General features: G+C 39.5%; 1 pseudogene; it reads right to left on the reverse strand.

The window, feature by feature from the left end:
- Window positions 1–6,015: 6,015 nt before the first annotated feature.
- On the reverse strand, window positions 6,016–7,014 carry LOC110541930 (casein kinase I-like; annotated as a pseudogene).
- Between the last annotated feature and the right edge of the window lie 5,147 nt (window positions 7,015–12,161).

Genomic DNA, 12,161 nt, shown 5'->3' on the forward strand with positions numbered 1-12,161 from the left:
GGTTTGTCTATCTTGTTGATTTTCTCAAAGAACCAGCTTTTTGTTTCATTGATTCTTTGGATAGTTTTATTTGTTTCTAATTGATTGATTTCAGCCCTTAGTTTGATTATTTCCAGCCGTCTGCTCCTCTTGGCTGTATCTGCTTCTTTTTTTCCTAGGGTTTTCAGTTGGGCCATTAAGTTGTTTGTATGTGATGTTACGAATTTCTTCTTGCAGGCACTTAGTGCTATAAATTTTCCCCTGAGCACTGGTTTCAATGTGTCCCATAAATTTGGATATGTTGTGCCTTCATTTTCATTGAATTCTAGGAAGTCTTTAATTTCTTTCTTTATTTCTTCCTTAACCCAGCTGTCATTGATTATTAAATTTTTCAGTTTCCATGTGCGTGTCGGCTTTTTGTTGTTTCTGTTGTTGTTGATGTCTAGCTTTAGTCCATGGTTGATGCTCAGATAGTATACAAGGGATTATTTCAATCCCTTTGTATCTGTTGAGGCTTGCTTTGTGACCCACTATATGGTCTATTTTGGAAAAGGTTCCATGTGGTGCTGAAAAGAAGGTGTACTCTTTTGAGTTTGGGTGAAATGATCTGTAGACGTCTATTAGGTCCATTTGATTTAGGGATTCTGTGAGTGCTTTTATTTCCCTATCTGTTTTCTGTCTAGTTGATATGTCCCTTGGTGAGAGTGGAGGGTTGAAGTCTCCCACTATTAAGGTATTAGGATCAATGTATGGTTTAAGCTTTAATAATGTTTCATTTACAAATGTCGGTGCTCTTGTATTTGGGCCATAGATATTCAAGACTGTGATGTCCTTTTGGTGGATTTTTTCTTTGATGAGAATATAGTGGCCCTCATCTTTTTTGATTAACTTCGGTTGAAAGTCTATTTTATTAGATATTAGGATGGCTACTCCAGCTTGTTTTCTGGAACCATTTGCTTGAAAAACAGTTTTCCAGCCCTTTACTCTGAGGTAGTGTTTATCTTTGTTGCATAGGTGCATTTCTTGGATGCAACAGAATGTTGGATCCTGTTTCCGTAACCATTCTGTTAGCCTGTGTCTTTTTATTGGTGAGTTGAGTCCATTGATATTGATAGATAATAGTGACCAATGCATGTTAGTTCCATTTGTAATGGAGTCGGTGATCTAACCCTGTTTCATTGCTTGTTTTCTTTTCATTTTTGTTGAGATATTATCTGTATTCCCTGTTTTCTTGGGTGAATTTGTTTTCGTTGGATTGGAGTTTTCCTTCTAGTATCTTCTGTAGGGTTGGTTTGCTGTGTAGATATTGTGTAAATTTAGTTTTGTCATGGAAAATTTTGTTTTCTCCATCTATGTTGATTGAAAGCTTTGCAGGGTATAGTAGTCTGGGTTGACATTTGTGATCTCTTAGAGTCTCCATGATACTTGCCCAGGCCCTTCTGGCTTTCATAGTTTCTGATGAGAAGTCCGGTGTGATTCTGATAGGTTTACCTTCATATGTTACTTGGCCTTTTTCCCTTGCTGCTTTTAATATTTTTTCTTTGTTCTGTAGATTTAGTGTTTTGACTATGATGTGTTTCTTTTCTGGTCTAGTCTATTTGGTGTTCTGTAGGCCTCTTGTATATATATGGACATCTCTTTCTTTAAGTTGGGAAAATTTTCTTCTATGATTTTCTTGAAAATATTTTCTGGACCTTGGAGCCTAGAGTCTTCTTTTTCATAAATTCCTATTATTCTTAGATTTTGTCTTTTCATAGCGTCCTTGATTTCTTGGATATTTTGTGATTGGAACTTTTCTGATTTTACTTTTTCTTTGAGAGAAATATCAATTTCTGCAAGTGTGTCTTCAGCTCCAGAGATTCTCTCTTGTATTCTGTTGGTAATGCTTACTTTTGTGGTTCCTGATGTTTGATCTATGTTCTCCAGCTCAAGGCTTTTCTCATTTTCTGTTTTCTTTATTGATTCTAATTGTTTTCATGCCTTGCACCATTTCTTTCATGTGTTTGAATTTGGATTCCTGTCTCTCTACGATGGCCTCTATTTCTTTGTTCATTTCCTTTTTATATGCCACAAATTTTTCCTCTACTTGTGTATCTATTTATTTGGCTATGTTTGCCTGTGTTTCTTTAAGGATTTTGTCTATTTCTTCTTTCTTTAGCTCCAATTGACTGGCCAACTCTTTGAAAGATTTGTTCATTTCCTCCTTATGAGCCTCAAATAATTGGGCAAGCATGGCTTTAAAATCATTTTCCTGTGTTTCGGCTGAATTGGTGTATCCATCGATTTTGGGGTTTGCTGGTGAAGTCATGATGTCCTGATTTATGTTGGAAGTGTTCTTTCGCCTACCCCTGGCTATTGGCTTATCTGAAACCTTCCCTGTTTGTTTTTGGATTCTGCAGATCAGACTGGTACTGTCTCTCTCTGGTGTCTGGAGAGTTCTTCAGGAAGCTGAGAACTCTCAGCGTGTGCTGAGGACTAGCTGTACCTGTGGGAGGAAAGTACGCAGGTGCAAATGGGGAAAATGCAAGCATGCGAGCGTGCGAGTGCGCGCGTGCGTGTGCGTGTGTGTGTGTAAGTGTGCATGGATCTGTGTCTCGAGGGACAGAGTGATGGCTAATGTTGAACCCTTGAGTGTGTGGGAGGGGCTCTGCACTGTATATGTCGCAGGTGCTAGTGATAATTGCAGCACAATTTCTGGCATTAACTGCCTTAATTCCTCAATTAGACCCACAGAGCAGGAACTTCAATGTCCCTAGTGCCCCTCTGTTTCTCAAAGTGGGTATGCGGGTGGGAGGGGGTTTGATGCCTGGCTTCTGTTTTAGAAGGACCTAGGATCTGGGGATCTGCAGATTCTGAAGTGTGCACTCACTTACAGGCAGGTCACTTGGCAGAGATCGTGGTATCCGAGCACTGTGCTCTCTGGTTTGGCCCTGCTTCTTTGATGTGCTCCGCCAGTTCTGTGCTGCTGTCACTGCCAGGTTCTGAGGTCTTGCTGCAGCTGTAGATTTCAGGGTGGTCACGTCAGTAGGGATCGGGGTAATCAGGCTCTCTGTTCTCTGGTTTGGCTCTGGTTAGTCTTAAACTGGAGGGCTGTTTTGCCCCGCCAGCTCAGTGCTGCTCAGCCACCAGGTTAGAAAGTCCCGCTGTAACTGGAGACTGGGTCACTAGTTCCGATGCTTTCTGGGAAGTCCTGGGGTCTCTTCACTGTGCTCTCCAAGCTTGGGAGGCCCAGCGCCTGGTGTGTCTAGCATATATGACATTTCTGTCTGGTTTTGGTGAGTATATAGCGTATTCTCTGTCATTGTGGGATTGGGCGGGCCGTACCATCAGTGATGGTGATCCTGCAGAGCTAGTATGGCATCTAGCATACTCGGGCCCTGGGAGGATGGTGCAGCCACAGCACGAATCTGGGACTCCGGGACAGGTACTGCTGGCCTTTGCCTGCCGCTAAAGGGCTTGGATCTCCGCCTCAGCAGCTGTATACCCCAGGCAGTTAGGTCTGCGCTGAGAAAGACCAGCCCGCTCTGCCTGAGGAGGAGGGAGGTCTGGGGGATGGGAGTGCCGCGAGATCAAAGGATCATTTCTCTCCTTCCCCAAACAAGTCCCCGGGGTGACCCGAGACCAAAGTTTTCACCTCCTGCGATGTTCCCTCTTGTTTAGAAAGCCTCACTGTTGTTTTCCTGGGTTGGAGGTCCTTCCATTCACCAACTCAGAAGTGTAGGTATTCCACCGCTCAGAAACTGTGTGTGCTAGTAGCCATCTTGGCTCCGCCCCCCCCTTTTGCCAACTCTTATATGCTGACTCAGGACCATCATCAGCTCTTTATTAAAAATTGCATTGAGAACATGTTTGCAAATGTAGGACTATAAATATATATCTGGACATCTATGAGATGACTATTAACTTGCATTTGTTAACCATTAAATATTAGGACTTTAGGTTTTGTCCTTGCTAATTTGGAACCTTAGTAGAAGTCATAAATATAGTCCATTAACATGAGAGCACAACAGTTTTTTTGTATGATTTAGTATATAAAAGTTGTAGCTTATAATAGTCTAAGGCTATACTGTAGACTAATAATAACACCATTTTAAGAGAACAAGACCAAACATAATTTAACCTTTTGATAGAGATACAGCAAATTGACCCAGTTTTAACATAAATATATATATATTTTAAAAATTAATAGGTCTTAAATTAGAATATTGGTAAACAACTTGTACATAATAACGAACCTCTGAGCTATAGGTTTAAAACCAACAATATAGTAGAACAGTATAAAGCAATTTTAAAATTATATTTGAATTTATTATAGCAAACCTATTAGTCAGAAAGCATAGTGGTGAATCCGGATCACAAGCAACACATAGCAGGAGAGACAACAACAGCCTTTATTAATTTAGGAACTAAAGCAGCACGCCAAGTTTTCTCAAGCTGATTTTAGTGTGGATTTTAGTGTGGCGTGAATCTCCCAGGCTTGGCACCAGAATAGCAAACACACATGGTCCCTTCGGCTCGCCCCCGGGTGACCCGTGCATAGCTCCTACCATCACTGCCAAACATTTCACTCTGTTTGTCCAGGCATTGGGGCTGAAATGCAGCCACTGCTGGGGAGTCAGGTCAGCCCGCCATGCCTGGCTGTGTCCCTAGTGGCCGCTCGCAATGGCATGCTGCAGACAGCCAGGTTGTATGCATAGGCACCCAAACCTGGGGAAAGCAGAGGTAGCCTGGGAAACAAGGGAGGGCCGAGAGAGCCATGCAGCTGGCTGCCGTAACCATGTCCCAGGGGCTCTGTGCACCCAAGCAGCTGCCCCAAATAACAGGACAGATGTAAGCATGACAGTAGTTGAGAGAAAGTGGAGATTTTTAGGTATAGATGGTTATGGATAGAGCAGAGAAAATCTGTTGCAGCCATACATGGTCCTATCAGATTAAAGGAGTCTGAAAACGGTCCTAGCAAAACCAGGAGAGACCCTATCCTGGGTTTTGGCACCAAATGTTGGGACCACTTAATGAATGAAGAGGCTCACAACTGATCTTCTATGAAAGAGGTTTATTAGGTGGATATGAAGAGAGGGAGGGAAGGGAGAGCAGGATATGATGGAGGGAAAGAGAGGGGGAAGGTGCCCTGATAGAGAAAGGACCAAGAGAGCAAAAGACCAAAAGAGGACCGAGAGAGACCACATGGTCAGCTGGTCCCTTTAAGGGGCAAGGTAACCATGCCTTCCAGGTGTGGCCACCTGGCCTGTGACACATGATGACATCATAAGTTGCTAGGCAACCCAGAAGCAGGTTTTGTTCCAAAATCTTAACAGCAACTAAATTTCCATGACAAATATACTTTTTAATAGTAAGAATATTATAGAGTTATTGCAGAATCCAAAGAATAATCTAGTAGTCACTATGCTTTTTTTTTTTTTCTTATGTCTTCACTTTAGATGCTGTTATTTCTAGCACAGGTAAGGAGGTACAGTTTTTCAAATGCTCAAACACTGGAATCTTCGATTGATACCATATCAGCTGGCCTGCAAACAAGAAGCCAGCCATTTAAAGAATGTTTTAAGTAAACAATTTGCAAAACCCAGGGAAGGAAAACCCTAAGAACATACACTTGTGAACATTTACAAGCATCACAACTGTGGGCCAAAGACTGTTCATGCCGTTCTTCTGAAATGAAATCCCAAAGCAGTATAGTTCAAAATAAAAGGTTTTAACAACAACAAAAAACAATTGGCATATGCACAACTTCTCCACCAATTTATGTCTCAACCATTTAGTTAACTTTTCCACTTGAAAAAAAAATGCAATAGGAAAACAAACACCACGTTTTGATACTTCAGTTAATATTCACAATTACAGAGGGTACAGCTTAGGATCCGCATCAGTAATGCTGTCCAGAGCCAGTTTATACTGAAATTAAGTTCTTTACACCAATAAACAGTTGCCCACAACTGCTGGCTAGTGTACATATGAACTAAAATGTCTAGAATTGTGGAGAAACAAATGTTGCTCCAATCATCTGCTCTGCTGGCTTCTCTTCCTCAATTCTTGCTTAGAAACCTTTCATGTTACTCTTGATTTTGTAAGTTAGCTTGCCTGTGGGGGTTTGGACCTGCTGACCTTGTCCACTGGAAGAGGCTGCCTGTTGTACTGTTTTCTGCTTTAACATCATCCAATCAAATATATTGTTGTTCAGAGTCCTGAAAAGGATACGGAATAGCTGCCTCAGATACACGTAATCCGGAGCTTCCTCAAAGCACAGCCCATGACAGTAATTTAAGTACATGGCATATTCTGCAGGAAACTCCTTACACAAAACTTCAACAGGAGTAGACTTCTTTTCACTAATCTTTTCATATTTTTGTTTCTTTGTTGTAGCTTTTAGCCTTTGCCATGGTTCTATTAAAATACATCAGAACATATCCTAAATATTCCATGTCATCCTGACGACTCTCCTCGGTATCAAGATTGATGCTAGCATATCATGCAATGCCAGTGAGGATTTTATCTTCTTTTCATGGAATGTATTGCCTTGTCCTGTTGTCTCTGTACTTTTCAGCCAAACCAAAATCAATAAGGAATAACTTATTTCAGTGACATCCAATACCCATTAAGAAGTTATCTGATTTAGTGTCTCTGTGTATATAATTCTTTGTACGCACATATTTGGTTCCACTGATCACCTGGTCAGCTAAAGTACAGTCTTCATAGTGATCCTTCTTGAATAGAAATTCAAGAGGTCTTTAAGGCTGGGCCTCAGGATATCCGTGACTAGCATATTGTAGTCTTTTGATTGTCCATACCACTGTATATGAGGGATGCCAATCCTACTTTGAAAAATCTTATACAGATTGCTCTCATACAGCAACTGGGGATGCCTGCCTTCTGGGATTCTAGCTTCACTGCCACTTCCTCACCATTGGTGATGTTGATCACCATATAAATGACCACGGAGGAATCAGATCTTATCTTCCTCACCAGTTTGTATTTCCCTCCAAAGATAAATTCTGCCTTGGAGAGGATGCTGCTCGCCATTCTAAGACCTGAAGATAGAGGCGGGAGCCAAGCTTGACACCTCTGGGAAGAGGATAGAGGCCTCTGGGGATGTTCCACGCAGCAAAACTGTGGAGCATGACAGATAATTGAAAACCGATGCTTTTGTTGGCTTTACAGGGTGCAGAATCAGCTGACAGAAACCAGATTGCTGCTTGCTGAGGGCCAGGCCTCAGTTACTGGTTGCAGCTGCTGAAGCTAGGCCACTTGCTATTTGGGAGGCCACCGATGTCTCGAGTTTGCGGTGATATCAGGGGCTGGGAAAGGGGCGCAGTAAATTAGGGCAGTGGTCCCACTGACACCACCGTCTCAGGCTCCAGCCAGGGGGGAACCCATCATTCTGCCGAGGATGTCATCTTGTTGCCACTCTAGCTCCAGCCAACCCAATGCTCCTAGTCCTAGAAAGCCATTTCTTCCAGTCATCTTGTTTATTCAGATTATTTTCCATTTTTTCCTCCTCCCTCTCCATCTCTGCCTTCTCTCTCTGACCTGTGTGTCTCTCTGTCTCTGTCTCTGTCTCTCTTTCTCTTTTGCAGGCTATCACTGAGTAGTCCAGGCTGGCGTACAACACACTTAATGTTGTTCAGGTGGCCCTTGAACTGATCATGATTCTCCTTCCTCAGTCTACTTAATGCTTGACTTACAAGAGGGTCTACTGTGCCGGGTTTTCAACTTCCTAGCCTCTTTTATTCCTGTCCATCAAATTTCCAACAAATTCGCGTGATTCTCAACATGTTATTCCTAACATTGGATGTTTCTGCAGCTTCAGTTTTCTATAGTTAACTTCCCATAACATATACCTTCTTATCCTGAGCATTTCCTCAAGCTCACTGTATAAAATATAAAATAAAGTACCTCTCCACTATCTGTTCTGTATGCAAGCTCCATCATCTTCCCTCCTTCCTTTTTCCTTTTCACCCTCACATTCAATCTATAATTATTTCTTTTATTTCTTTATCATAATGTCACTTAATATTCCTCCTCTCCTGCTACATCATTAGTCTGAAGCACTCTGCATTTTTCTTTTTTTTTCCTAATTTTTTTCTTTTATTGAAAATGGATTTTTTTCATGGTGTCCTTGACGTCTTAGAAGTTTTGTGTTTGGAACTTACTGATTTTATTTTTTTTCTTTGAGAGAAGTATCAATTTCTGCAATTGTATCTACAGTGCCTGAGATTCTCTCTTCTGTCTCTTGTATTCTGTTGGTGATGCTTACCTTTGTGGTTCCTGATCTCTTCTCTAAGTTCTCCAACTCCAGGGTTCTCTGTTTGTGTTTTCTTTATTGATTCTAATTCTGTTTTTAGTTCGTGTACCATTTCCTTCATCTGTTTGAATGTGGATTCCTGTCTGTTAATAATGGCCTCTATTTTTTGTTCATTTCCTCTTTATATGCTTGTATTTCTTTTTGTTCATTTCTTCATGTGCCTCACATTACTGAATAATTATAGATTTAAGATCATTTTCCCGTGTTTCAGCTGCAATAGAATATCTGCTTAGTTTTAGAGATTCTCATGAAGCCATGATGTTCTGGTTTCTGTTGCCTGTATTCTTACGCTTGCCTCTTGTCATCTGATTGTATGTACCCTTGACTGATTATTCCTGGAGCCTGTGCTGCAGACAGGATCTACCTGTCTCTGGAGTCTGAGTAGTCTTCCCTGGATTCACTCTCTCATTTGGCTCACTGTTTATGCCAGGTATGCCAGGCATCTGGGATACAGGGGGAAAGATATCTGGGTCTAGAGCTACTCCAGTGTTCCAGAGGCTTCCTTAAGATGGTGAAGGATGGGATTTGTGTCCTAGCCTGGCTCAGCTCCTCTGGGCTCATTGTCTATGCTGACCTCATTTTTTCTGACCCAGATGAACTAGGCTGCTGGGGAGCAGGAAGAAAGATCTTGGAGCCTAAGAATAATAGGAATAGAAGAAAAAAAAGATTCCAGGTTCCAAGGTCCAGAAAATATATATATTTTTTTAGAAAATCATAGAAGAAAATTTCTCCAAACTTAAGAAAGAGATGTTCTTACAGAACACCAAATAATCTAGACCAGAAAAGAAATACCTCCTGCCACATAATAATGAAAATATTAATTCTACATAACAAAAAAATATTAAAAGCAGCAAAGAAAAAAAAAGCTAAGTAACATATAAAGGCACACCTATCAGAATCACACCAGACTTCTCAACAGAAACTCTGAAAGCCAGAATGGCCTGGGCAGATATCATGCAGACACTAATAAATCAGAGATGCCAACCCAAACTATTATATCCAGCAAAATTTTCAACCAACATAGATTAAGAAACAAAATTCTCCATGACATAACTAAATTTAATGAATATATATTCAGCAATCCAGCCATACAGAATATACTTGAAGGAAAACTCCAACTCAATGAGATCAACTACACCCAAGAAAACACGTGGCATAGATAACTTCACAACAAAAATATCAAAAGAAAACAAGCACCCAATCATACAATCACCACCAACTCCAGAATAAAAGTAACTGACAATCATTGGTTACTAATATCTATTAACATCAATGGTCTCAACTCTCCAATAAAAAGACACAGACTGACTGGTTGTGGAACACTATCCAATGTTCTGCTACATTCAAGAAACACACCTCTGCAACAAAGATAAACACTATATCATTCCAAAGGGCTCAAATAAAAGATTTTCCAAGCAAACAGACCCAAGAAGCAAGCTGGAGTAGCCATCCTAATATCTAATAAAATAGACATTCAACCAAAATTAATCAAAAGAGATAGAGAGAGACACTTCATTCTCATCAAAGGAAAAAAAAAAACCACCAGGAAGACATCATAATCCTAAACATCTATGCACCAAATACAAGGACTCCTGCATTTATCAATGGGGTGAAGGTTTTATAAAGGCACCATCTCAACTTCTTCATATTTGATTAGTTTTCTAGGTGTCATCTTCAGGAATGGGTACCATGCCATAAGCTTGTGGAAAACAACCTATAGTATTGGCAACAGCCTAGGTTGTTTAAACTTTTCCATGGAGCCCATTTGGCCAACAACTCAATTAGACATAATTCAGTCCTGGTACTGGAAGCTTTATTTGGTCACAAGAGATGGCCAGTTAGGGTTGCCATTGTTCGGCAATTTCTTTTAGATTGCCTTCGTAAGTTCATATATTTTAGGAAGTTTCTACTGTACTAAGTTTCCATACTACTCCTCAACTGGCCCTTAAGTTTAGCTGTTTCTCCAAGTATTACCTCCCTTATCAACTCCTCCCTGCTTCCCCTCCCCACTTGACCTTTCCATTGCTGCATCACCTCATAACTTTTATAGTTCTTTTTCTAACAAGATCTATGTACCTCCTGTAGTCCCTTACTCTATACCTAACCTTTATGATTTTATGAACTGTAGCATGATAATCATTGACTTAACTGACTTAAAAGATAGTATCTACTTACAAACATATTTGTCTTTTTGTTACTTAGAGTTACCCCAAGATATTTTTATTGTTTGACTTTATTGTGAAAGATGTTGTTTCCCTGACTTTTTCACAGTCAGCCATTTGTATAAAGAAGGGCTACTGATTTTTGTAAGTTAATTTTATATTCAGCTACTTTACTGAAGTGTTTATTAGCTGTAGGAGTTTTCTGGTGGAAATTTTGGGATCACTTATGTATACAATTATATCATTCACAATTAAGGATACTTTTGTTTCCTTTCTATTTTTATCCCCTCGATCTTCTTCAGTTGTCTTCTTGTTGCTCTAGCTAAGGATTCAACTAGTATTTGAATAAGTATGGAGATAATGGTCAATCTGTCTTGTCCCTGATTTTAGTGGGAATGCATTGAGTTTTTCTGCATTTAAGTTGATGTTGTCTATGGGATTTTTGCAAACTGCCTTTATTATGTTGAAATATGTCACTTGTTTGCTGTATTTCTTCTAGACAGTTATTATGAAGGTATGATAGATTTTGTCAAAGGCCTTCTCTGAATCTATTGAGATAAGAATGTGGTTTCTCGTTTCAAATTTTTTATACAGTGGATTACATTTATTGATTTATGTATGTTAAACCATCTCTGTATCCCTGGGATGAAGCTTACTTGATCATGGTGAACAAACTTTTTCATATGTTCTTGTTTTCAGTTTGCAAGTATGTTATTGAGTATTTTTTTTACATCCATGTTCATAAAGGAAATTAGTCTGTTATTCTTTCTTTGTTGAGTCTTTATGTGGTTTGGGTTTTGGGGTAAATGTGGCTTCATAAAACAAATTGGATGGTGTTCCTTCTGTTTCTATTTCATGGATTAATTTGAGGAGTATTGGCTCAGTTTTGAAAGTCTGGTAAGATTCTGCCTAAAACTATCTGGCCCTAGGCTTTTTTGGTAGACTTTTAATGATGGCATCTATTTCATTAGGGGCTATAGGTTTCTTTAAAGTGTTTATCTGACCATGATTTATCCTTGTAAGCGGTGTATATCAAGAATATTGTCTATCTACCTATCTATCTATCCATCTATCTATATTTTTTTCAGATTTTTCGATTTGCTGGAGTATAAGTTTTTAAAGTATGTTCTTACAAGTCTCTGGAATTCCTTTGTGTCTATTGTTATGTTCCTCTTTTTATTTCTAATTTTGTTAATTTGGACATACTTTTTCTGCATTTTAATTAATTTGGATAAGGGCTTTTCAGTCATGTTGATTTTCTCAAAGAAGCACCTCTTTGTTTCATTGATTCTTTGTTTTGTTTTTGTTGTTGTTTTTGTTTTATTGATTTCAACCATGACTTTATTTCTTGATATCTACTTATTTTGGGTGTGATTGATTCTTATTGTTCTATAGCTTCCAGGTGTGCCATTAAGTTTCTAGTCTGAGATCATCCCAATTTTTTTAATGTAGGCAATTAATATTATGAACTTGCCCCTTAGAAACACCTTTATTGTGCCTCCCTAAGTTTGGGTATGTTATGTATTCATTTTTCTTAAATTCTAGAATGTCTTTGATTTTTTTCTTAATTTCTGTCTTGACGCAATTTTCATTCCCATGCGAATTTCTCAGTTTCAATGAGTTTGAAAGCTTTCTGTTGTTTTTGTTGTTGTTTATATTCGGCTTTAATCTGAAGTGGTCAGATAGGATTCAAGGTGTTATGT

The sequence above is a fragment of the Meriones unguiculatus genome, chromosome X, assembly GCF_030254825.1.
Source record: "Meriones unguiculatus strain TT.TT164.6M chromosome X, Bangor_MerUng_6.1, whole genome shotgun sequence".
Taxonomy (NCBI): domain Eukaryota; kingdom Metazoa; phylum Chordata; class Mammalia; order Rodentia; family Muridae; genus Meriones; species Meriones unguiculatus.